Below are 11,116 nucleotides of genomic sequence, written 5' to 3' on the forward strand. Positions count from 1 at the left end.
GGGTAGCTAGGGTAGCTGGGGTTACTAGGGTAGCTAGGGTCACTAAGGTAATATGGGTAGCGCACATAGTGATGAGGTGGAAGAGCGGTGTCAGGGTTTGACAACAGTCCCATCATATGTTCGTAATCGAGATAGGAATAATATGATAGATAATCTGAGGGAGAATGTTCTACATGCCGTTTAGAACGACGAAGACTGAAGGGCCTGTGAGAAACAGACGCTTTCCAGAACTGTTGCAAAGGCTCAGGGGCAGTTGAAGCAGGTGTTGACTCAGAACTTGGCAACACAGGGCAGGCAAATTTAACTGGAGTCTCTTGCCATCTTATTTGCAATGCGTATCTTCCATTCTGAAACAAGATTGAACAAGCATCCAAGCTGGTTATACCAAGCTTTTTTTTTTTTTTTTAATCTTTTAAGCTTTTGCAAGAGTCGGCTTCAACAGACTCTGAAAAGGCAAAATCAGCAATTTAATAAAACAGATTACCATCAGAATTTTAATGGTTTGCTCATTTGCCATCATGCAAGATTCTTTAGCCAGTTAATGTATTAGTAGTAAAGACATACCTCTTGTAACACATTGCAGCCGTCGTAAGGAACAACTAAAACAAGGCCCAGTTCATTCTGCTGCATTGAGTAGCCACAAGCTTCCGGTACCTGCGTCAGAGGCAAGGGGACTGCACTGCCTGAGAAAGGGACAAAAATACCAATATTCAATGACAAACACTCGTGTCCTTGCAGCAAACATAATCTTGCATCGTTAAAGTTTGGCTGGGTGACAGTAGATTTTCCTACCCATGTCCAGTTGTAAGTCAGCAGCACCAAGTCCCAGGAATCTTAGCTTCATCTTGCTCAGACCACAGTGTAGTGAATAGTTCAAGCGCCTCCCTTCTGCTTCATTAGACAAGCCATTCTCCAGCTGCGATGTTTGCTCCAATATCTCTTCAGGAATAAAGATGTTCCAACATTAATTGCAACATCCTTGGGTTTGGATGTTTTTTTAAAATTTGAATTAGAATATTCATTTCAATTTTCATTTCATTTCATTCATCATACTGTATATAACATATCAAACAAGCAGATAATCAAACAAGTCTTACTTGTGCCCTCCGATCGGTACAAGTCAGCATGTAGCAGTCCATCACTTCCTGGAGCAGCAGCAGCAGCAGCAGATCCTGACTGGAAGTTAAGCCCTTTCCCATTAAAGACAGTGCTTCCTGTCTTTACTTCAATCGCTGCTGCTTCATTGCCTTGCTTGTCTTGTTTAACATTTTTGCTCAGCCCTCCCAAGCTAAAGCAAGTGAAACTCAGGGCTACAGAGCACAGGAGCAATACGGCTGCCACAGTGTGACAATCTCTACGTCTCCCTTCAGCCTCACCTGCCATAACGGCGACACGCACCTGAGCTAGATGGAAAGCACCTTGCTGTGAAGCTGAACGACTGCATCACAGCTTTTAACATTGGCATTTTAGTAATGACTTGCACCTGTGTTATTTGGGTCAGGTGAGCTCATTAAGATCCTGTGTTGTCTCATTCCAGGGTCATCACGTAGCATCAAACAATACACATATTGTTTAATTCAATTTTATTTGCATAGCGCAGTTTACAGCGCATGTCATCACATAACGCTGTTGCTGTCACGGTAAATTTGAATCAATAAGTGTTTGTCGTTATCACTCTTAAGCAGCAAAAAATCAACAGACAAGAATAATTATACAGATCCACCTGAGGTAAGCATGGCCTATCCTTAGCTCAAACAACCTTTAAAGGTCCAATACATTTTCACATGTGCCCACAGCGTCTTTCAGTGGTACAGCAAAAAATACTCCAAAGATTGCCTGTTTTAACATGACTGTACAACCCCTGATTTCAGCAACTACTGACTGCGCAAAGCCAAACAGCTGACAGTAGGAAGCATGTGTGAAATTGTGTCTTTCAGCCGCTTTTAACTTTGAGTGATCTTTTTCCATGGAAATATCACCAAATTCACAGCACACACAGCTGTTGTATTTAACTCCTGTGTATATTCACCAGACATCAGTCATAAAATCAGTAGTTTAGCAGTGCAGAGCAGCAATATGGAAATAAATGAAGTAATTATTGGTTAACATGTGGTCATATTGAACTATGTTTTAGTCAATATTTCATACTTGCTCTGCTGTCTGAAAACAAACGGAAGAACATGTAAATGAAAACAGTTTTATTAGGATGTCAACTATTAAAATGCAGCAAACGTGAGCACAGAGAGCCGGAGAGAAGCAAACGAATGTTGCACTGAAGAACAAGTAACATGAAAACACAATAACCAAGTACTTGCTTATCGGTCTCAAAGTTTCCACCATCTCTGAATGTCCTTCAGCTAGAGCTCTGACCTGTGGGCATGACATCAAAGTAACCTGACATGTAGCCTTCTTTTAGGCAATTAGGAGGTTGTTCTCACTTTCAAGAACACTGTTGCAACTTCTGCTGGTATTACACCATACTTAAAGACCACATTAGCTAAATGAGGGTTGAACACTTGAAACGTCCATGCAGCCATGTTGGCAGATTGAAAGCATAATGAAATTTTATGACAAAACCAAACTGACAAGATATGAAGTGCTGCTGAAATTAGTTTCCGCATTTTTTATTTTTTTTTTAATTTAAACTTGAATGGGGAAAACAAAGCAAAACCTGTATACATAGGACAAGTCTACTTTGTAGTTGAAAACTGACCAATAAGCTTTACTATGGAGCTACTCTGTACTTTTACAACGCTCAAGTAGCATTTGTGTACACAACTTTTCATGTAGACCATTTACCTCTGCTAACACATGGTCACCTTCACCACTTTGTAAACCAAAACTCAAGCATGCCAGCTGTTCTATCAGTTTGACAGCCAAACTCTGGACCTCAAAGAATTTTAATGCACACAGTCACTTAATTTAACCCATTTATTACAGTTCGAGTTGATGAACAGGTTACTGCACAAACTAAAAGGGGTGGCCATGGGGATACTGGTGCCCATGGGGATGTTTGTGCCCATGCGGATGCTGGTGCCCATGCTGGTGCTGGTGCGGATGCCCATGTGGATGCTGGTGCGGATGCCCATGTGGATGCTGGTGCGGATGCCCATGTGGATGCTGGTGCGGATGCCCATGTGGATATTGGTGACCATGTTGATGATGGTGAGGGTGGCCGTGCGGATATTGGTGACCATGATGATGATGAGGGGGATAGAGTGGTGGAATCACTGTGGGGAAAGCTGGTTCCACAGTTTTAGTTGGTGACGTCGCATCAAGTGGAGGAAATGTTGGATACTGCTGCTGCTGTTGGTGTTGGTGGAAAATGGGAGGCAACGCAGGAAAATAGTGAGGCAACTGGTGTTGGTGTTTGGTTGCAGCTGTGGGAAAACCAGCTGATTGCTGAGCACCTGGCAAGGGCCAAGGAAGGGGTTGAAAGACATTTGAGTAGGGAGGAAAAGGAAACACATTGGGAGGAACAAAGGCCAAATTAGCTGCAGTTGGGGTAGCTGTTGCGATTGGATGAGTGTGATGCAAGTGGGGAAAATAAGGAGGCAAGAAACCGGGGTATAGTGGGAGTTTAGAGATATCTGGGTTCTTTGCAGGGTCCGAGATAATTATTGGGTACTTTGGATAGGACTGACCTGGTGGAGCGTAATAGTATGGGGGGAGTCTGGGGTTGCTGGGTAGTACCTGAGGGTTTCCCAGAGGGTAATAAGGTGTCTGAGGTACAGTGTACTGTGGGGCAGAAGCTGTAAGAGGAGGTCGGTAACACAGGAGATTGACTGGGATGCCATGCCAGCGCAAGGGCAGCATGTAACTTCCACCCTTTGAATAAGAAAACAAAAATCAGATCAAGGCTTTACACAAAGCAAAGGATACACTGGGTTACTTTTAGGAAATACAAAAAAAATTATTGTCCAAGTGCTGCGTTAATGTTTAACATCCAAGAAAGATTGAAATGTTTAGTCAAATCAAGAGCCTAAAATCCATGGCTACAGGACGAGAACAAGAGTTTAGACAATAAAAGCATAAAAATCCACATTTAGCTTCAACAAGGTGATCAGTTTGATTTAAATAAAAAAAATTAAATCAAAAATTTCAGTTACATGATAGAATCTTAAAATTAGCCACCAATTATCAGATTTTAACTCTTTCCATCATTCCAAACATTTCTTTAAATAAAGTTACCTCATTAATCACATTGCAGCCATTATATGGGACCAACATAACCAGTGCCATGGCATTCCTCTGCATGCTGTAGCCACAGGTGGGAGGGATCTGGGACAGAGGTATTCCTGGTGCAGGTCCTGGAGGGGAGGGGGAAAAAAAAAAAAAAAACAAACCCATCAGGGTCACAAGGAAAGCATAGGTGTGAACACATTACAGTGTGAAAGCACATCAAGTGTTTAACCTTGGTCCAATAAAAGGTGTGCAGCTGCTGGTCCAACTGCTCTGAACTTCATCTGATCCCTTGTACACTGCAGGGAAGGTGACAGGTGCTTCCATGCAGCTTCTTTGGAAGTGACATCCTGAATTTGGCCTTTTGCCCAACCTGACAGGAAAGATATCAAATGAGAGTACAAGTCAGTTTCCATAGTGTTCCATTTTTCTCTCTTATTGCTGCAACAGTGTTTACTGCTCTTTGCCAGGTTGCTCTTGAAAGACAGTTTTCCAGGCAAAATAAAGCATATCATAAAATTTGAGAACATGTAAACTAAATAAACACCGTAGACCTACCTGCGGAGTCTGCTTGATAAGCGGTCTCATCCTCCACAGAGTCATTCGAAGAGGCCCTCCTGGTCTCATCAATGAACAACTCAAGGCTTGACCCTTTCTGAAAAGCTTTCCCAAACACAATTATTCCCTCCTGAACACCGATCGTCGTGGCTGCCTCGGCTTCGTGCCGCCTTTCTGTTTTCTTCAGTCGATAGCAGTCTGTCGTTTGCAGTAAACAACATGTGAGAATCACAGCTGCAGCCAGGCAAACAGTATCACTTTTCCTTTTTTCTTTACGCATCATTCTGTTGCTCGTGACTCCTGGAAACGTTAAGAGCTGTGAACTGCTGCTCAGTCGAGGGTATTTGTGTGGTAAAGTATCCTGGCTGCAAGTAAATCAGGTGGTAACAATCAATCTGAAGTTGCCACAGGTAGAGCAGTTGATTGTTCTCTAATGAGGTGGCATTGGTGACAGCTGGGTTCAATGGAAAGGTTACCATAAGGTCAGGAGACAGGGGAGGGGGGCTTTTAATGTCAGTGTAGGAGTGTTTTCAATTCAAAAGGAGACCAACAAAAGGACGCTAATTTCACTGGTTAAATAAGCTCAAAAGAAATTCTAAGCTGTTTCCTAACGAAATACTGAAGCTTATATTTGTTAAATGAGCAAAGCAGCCTGCCAGAAATGTTCATTCTGACCCAGAACTGAATGAGGAAAATGCACAACTAGTCTGCCATCTCATGGAGAAATGGTATTAGAACATTTCAGCAAAGACGAGTGTGAAAGAAAGAAGGTTTAAAAAGACTATGACGACTACTGCACTTTCACTGACTGTATTTTACACAGTATATTTGGGGCAACATTAAGCATTACATCAGTGTTCATTCTTTACCTATGAAAAGCGTAAGAACTGCCACGAAATGGGCCTTGAAGCAAAATTGTTGGCCAAAAACTAATAAATTTGAACAGCTACGATTCCATGACAACTGGAAAAACTCCAACTGCTGATGAGAGCTACTGAAAGACCATTAAGGTGAGACTGGTGGTTTCATGTTTCCAAATGTCAGACTTGCTGGATTAGCAAATTCACATATCCAGGTTTAGCCTAGCAAGATTTTAAATTGTATCTGGTTTAATTGTTGTTGGAGCTTTGGCCAAAATGTACATTTGATTTCAGGAGCTTTAATTCTGGAGTCAAGTTTGGTGATTGGACAATCAGTACATTTATACTGAATATTAGAAATGTGTTTCATAATGTTTGTGTGTCTTATAACCAGTCAGGCAGGCTATTACGTTTGGTCATGCAGCTATTTCATCTCCAAGGTTACTGACAACACCAGCAAGTGTGAAGTGCTGCTAAATGTTTGACTACTGCTGTGGTGACTGCATTACAGTGTTTTTTTTTTGTAAATATGCCATTTTCATTACAACATACACCACTCAAGTTAAAGCTACATTCATTTAAATGTTATTTTACTCTGATGCACTCAGTCGATTAAACATGACTGTAATTGTGTGTGATAGATTGTGCTTTCTATTCTCTGCACTCTAGGTATTTTTCAAACGGGAGCCTGCAGTAGTGACTGTGCTGTTTCAGAGGGATGGACAACAAGACGAAGGCCGGCTTTTCTTGTGAGTTTGCTTCAAACAGAATCAAAATCCTTAGAAAACATATTTATATATTAAAACGCAAATTGACCTTTGGAGCATTCTTTTATTTAGACCAGTATGACTCATTTCTTTTGTTTGACATTAGACGCTGCAGCTACATTAAAACACAATCCGCTGTGTGTCCTGGATGACCAAGTAAGACAGATGAAGCAGTGGAGAGTAAATGAATCTGCAATGTCTCACGCATGTATTCTAATAGTGACTTGTTTACTTCCTTTGATTTGTATTTTTCTCCCTGGTAAGAGTGTAGAAGAGGAACCACAGTGTGTCAGTGACCCACCCAGCTATTGTATCAGAGATGCAGGAGTTCTGACGTACAATCGGGAGTCGGACAATCACAGGCTGAATTTAACAACCATTCTTCCAGCGGTACTAAGATCAAATGTCGACTCACTGTTGTAAATTTCGATCTACAACTGCATTATGTTACTGATTAGTCCAATGTTGTCCAGTCCCAGCCTCTGATTGAATTCCCAGAAACATGTGTGGACTGTGGGGAAAAGGCCAGACCTTCGCTGGATATAGCATCACTCGAGGTGAGGCGGATGATAAATGGAAAAAAAAAAAATAAAATTCTTCACATATAAAGTGCTTAACAAACCACCTGTCTAATTTGTATGTATACAGTATATATAGACCATACAGCATCATGAAGTGCTTTCATTCGCACTCAGCTCTCCACGTTTTACCATTTTGAAAAGGAATGAGGAATTTCAAACTGAATTCACCTTCTTACACCCAAATTTGAGCCACTGGACTTCTGAAGTCAGAAATCAATCAAGCACAACATTCAACCACTAAAACTGTTTTTTTTTTCCTGTTGAGAAATGCAAGTAAACAACTATAATTTAACATCTTAATCAAGCAACAATAATGTGCTTTACTACTTTTTCATTTCTTTTGTAAAAGAGTAAATTAGAAAATTTATGGACTAAGATAATAATTCTATTTTCATTAAAAATATCATTTTGGTTACAGAGCTTCTACCTACTGGTGTATTAGCCATTACAGAAACATAAAAAACGATTTGGGTAATTACCAATGCTGCTCATTTAGAGCAGCTGTGGCATAAACCTTACATTGGGTGGTGGTCTAATACATTTGTTAAGCACTGTAGCTTTTGCACTACTGACCTCCTTGCATCCTCTCTTGTATTCATCATAGAAAACTCCTACCTTCTGTTGCCCAAAGCGGCAGCAGCTGTGTCAGACTCTGCTGAAGCAGAGAGTTTTGTACGAGGGGGGATACAGGGACATGCTGGCTGGTAATGTGATATCAGAGGAAGACAAACCGGCGAAAAAGACAGAGCAGCTGCTCGTGCGATGCAGGGAGAGGAAAGACCACAACAAGTTTGTCATGAACTTATCATGTCGATATTGAATAATAGAAATGCATAGAAACATGATTAGCAGGAATGTGACAGTAGCATTAATGTCATGAGGAATGTCACTTGTATTTTTTTCATAGAACACAAACAGAACAGAAAACCTTCAAGGACAACTCAGCTCATCTACCAAAAGCAGCCACTTGTGAGTAACTACTCAGCAAGCAGCAAACACACTGGCAGCATTAAATCTGTTCATCCGCTCATGATAAACAAACTGCCACACAACAGGTCTATGCCACTTGTGTATTTCTTTATTTAGTTTGTTCAACTTATTTGTGAAAACAATAGTTTGACCTTAAATGGCTTTGGGAAGCTAATACAGTTTGTTCTGTGCTACTTTTCAGTTTCCCCATCATCATCAAAGGCTCTCACTTTCCGGCTCTCTTGTGCTCCACCAGACGGATGCTGGATAGTACATCCCAGTAGCACGAATGAAAACTGCTTGAACATAAAGGAGGAAGAAGAGCAGGTGTTGCTCCCTTTAAGCGATCACAAGCACTTTGGCATATGTTACCATCAGGTAACCACTATTACTGGGTTGTTGTTTTTGTTGTTGTTGTTTTATTCTATTATACTACAAATATCTGGATTGTTGTTCTTGCCCAGATTGTATCATGTAATTTTCAGAAACTATTTGAATAGAAATCCCAGAAATCTACATCATTCTGTATGTCAGTCTTTGTACAAGTATATACACAGTGCCACCATGTGGTCACGCTGTGTGTAATTAATGCATTATTAAACCATGAAATCACTTAATGAATGCATGATTTTTGTTAGCATAAATTGGCAAAATATCCATGATTACAATAGTGCTGCTAAAATCTTTCTTCACCACTTTAAGATTGTGATTAAAGCAGAGTGGAGGGGGACAGATTAGGTGGCAAGAGATCTGAATTACACAGTTTAGTCCCATTTACACATCAGGCCCTAAAATTACCTAAATGTGAAGCCTGCATTTCCCATAATGCAATTCTCAAAATGCTTACATTTCTAGTTTGAATCTCATAAACACCCACATCAGTTTATAAAAGAGGCTCTGTTTTATGAATTTGTAATCTCCAAACCCGAGCTGATCATCGGGGTTCCTTTTTCTGACTGAAAAACATTGTAGAGGTCTTTTTTTTTTTAAAGACAACAGAGCAGCTGTAATGATAAGTGATTTTTACGCTTGGTGGTGCACCCCTAAATAACATGCATTTAAATTCGTTCAAATGACATTTTTTTGACTTTAGTCTCATATACATTCACAGGAGGAGACTGGATTGCTGCAGAAGTATTACTCCAACGGGATGAGATTTCTTATCGTGCTCCCTGATGGCTCTGCTAGTGTCTAGTATCCACTATATGCTGTGAATGGAATTTTATTATGAGATAAGATTTGCACCAGAGTTCTGACATGTAGACCAAAAGACTATATAGAAGTACATTATTGGTTATGTACTCTGCAGTGGGTATTCCCATCCTTATCGTCATGGTTACAGCTATCCCTCAGGCCACTTGGCTCTCATTGTTGTGGTGACTGAAAGAAATGGAAGAGTGTGCATCGTGTATGCTGACAGCAAGCCCCCCAAACAGCCACTCAGAGCCATGTTCCACTGTGATGGCAGGGCGACGTGTTATCACAGCAATGGAAGCATATGGTAAAAAAAACTAAACAGTGTGTTTATCAAATGTTTCATTGATATTAATAATCTAGTTGTAATAAAAACACTTTTTAGTGGAGCAAATTTATTAGTTAATCCTTACATGTAAATTTGCCTAACAGATGTCTTCCTATTGATAGCAGCATGCCCATGAATGGTTTTAGGGTAAAAGGGCTGAAATATAATAATTAGATTCATCCACAGCCTCAAGGCAATGAGCTAAAGTGTGTGTATGCGTACATGGTGCAGGCTGACCCTAGACGGATCAGGCGGCCAATGTTTGAATGATTCAGGCGCCAGGACTCGCCGATGGACCTGGAGCAGTGATGGCCCCGCTTCCGCTCCCCTGCAACCCGTCTTCCTGTCCCTTAACGAAACCGTGGCGGTCCGAGTCCTGGGGAGGAGACGGGTGTTCATCTCCTTCTTTGCAAGAGGCCAGCAGGCAAAGTTCAGTGTGGGTTCCTGCTGTGCTCAGGTAAAAACTGCAGCATTGTTTTTAACCAACATTCTTCCTCAGAACAGAACAGGAATAATAAACCAGGAGTGTTTGTAGTTTCCTATTTCCACAAACACTTGGTTTATTTTGTTCTGTCCACGTCCTTATCAGCTGGGAGAACTTCCAGCTCTGCAGTACAAGCAGCAAAGCTTTTTCTTTTTTTTTTTTTTATAGTTTCTGCAGAAGAATAAGTCGACAATGTACCATAAACCTCTTGTATTTATATTCTTACTGGTGCAAGTTAAATTATTTTTACAGTGTACTGCATGTCTGCTTGTTGAAAGCCCTCATTTCAGCTTGACCATATCTATATTTACTGTAACAATAAGTTCTGAAATGCTCTTTCCTACGATGCATTACATGAGACAGGTGCTGTGTTTGAAATTTTACATTTGTTAGAAATTATGGCATCTTGGTGCAAATGAAAACTAAACAAAATCCAAATTTAAAGCATGGCAAAGTGCTTTATTAATGCAAGCAAAAACCTTTTGTAGTGTGAACATGAAACACCTACTTCAAGATCATCGGTATCGAAAGAGGAGCTGTTGGCGTCGGCAGCCAAGATCAGGGCGGACCTGGCCGTCAAGCGTCTTCAAATGTGCCTGATGACGTCGTCTCACCACCAACCACCAGAGACCACGGTCTCCCCTCGTCTCCACGCAGCCGCCCAAAGGATTCTGGAAAACAGTGCTCATGTAGCGATGTCTGACAGTGACAGAAACTTCATCCATCGGTGCCTCAGGGATTGTTGATGCATCTGCAATAAAGAATACAAAGACAGCATCAAGTTCTTTATGTGCAGCGTCTGAGTTTATGAACTAGACCTCTGCCGGAGTCAGTGCTGTTTCTCTCAGACTTTTAAATGAAGCGATCCAGATGCACACCCATATTAATTATTGTCTTCTGTGACCTTACGCCACCCATTAACCCAGTTTGATGGACTTTGGCAGAGCAGTTTTTATGTAATCCTGCTGACAGACAACCAGCACTGAAACCACAACCTCCAGTGCAAAAAATAAAAACCATCAAACAAAGATGTTACAAAATAACTCCTTAAAATAAAATGATCTGATCTTCTTCAATGTGAAGAATATATAAGATTCAACAGGTTGTAGCACATTGTATGTTTTAGCTGCATGTCTCATCAGGTTTGCCTCATCTAATCAAATCATAGAACCTGAAGACTTTCTAATGACATT

This window comes from Stegastes partitus, unplaced genomic scaffold (genome assembly GCF_000690725.1).
Source record: "Stegastes partitus isolate 25-593 unplaced genomic scaffold, Stegastes_partitus-1.0.2 Scaffold815, whole genome shotgun sequence".
Lineage (NCBI taxonomy): Eukaryota > Metazoa > Chordata > Actinopteri > Pomacentridae > Stegastes > Stegastes partitus.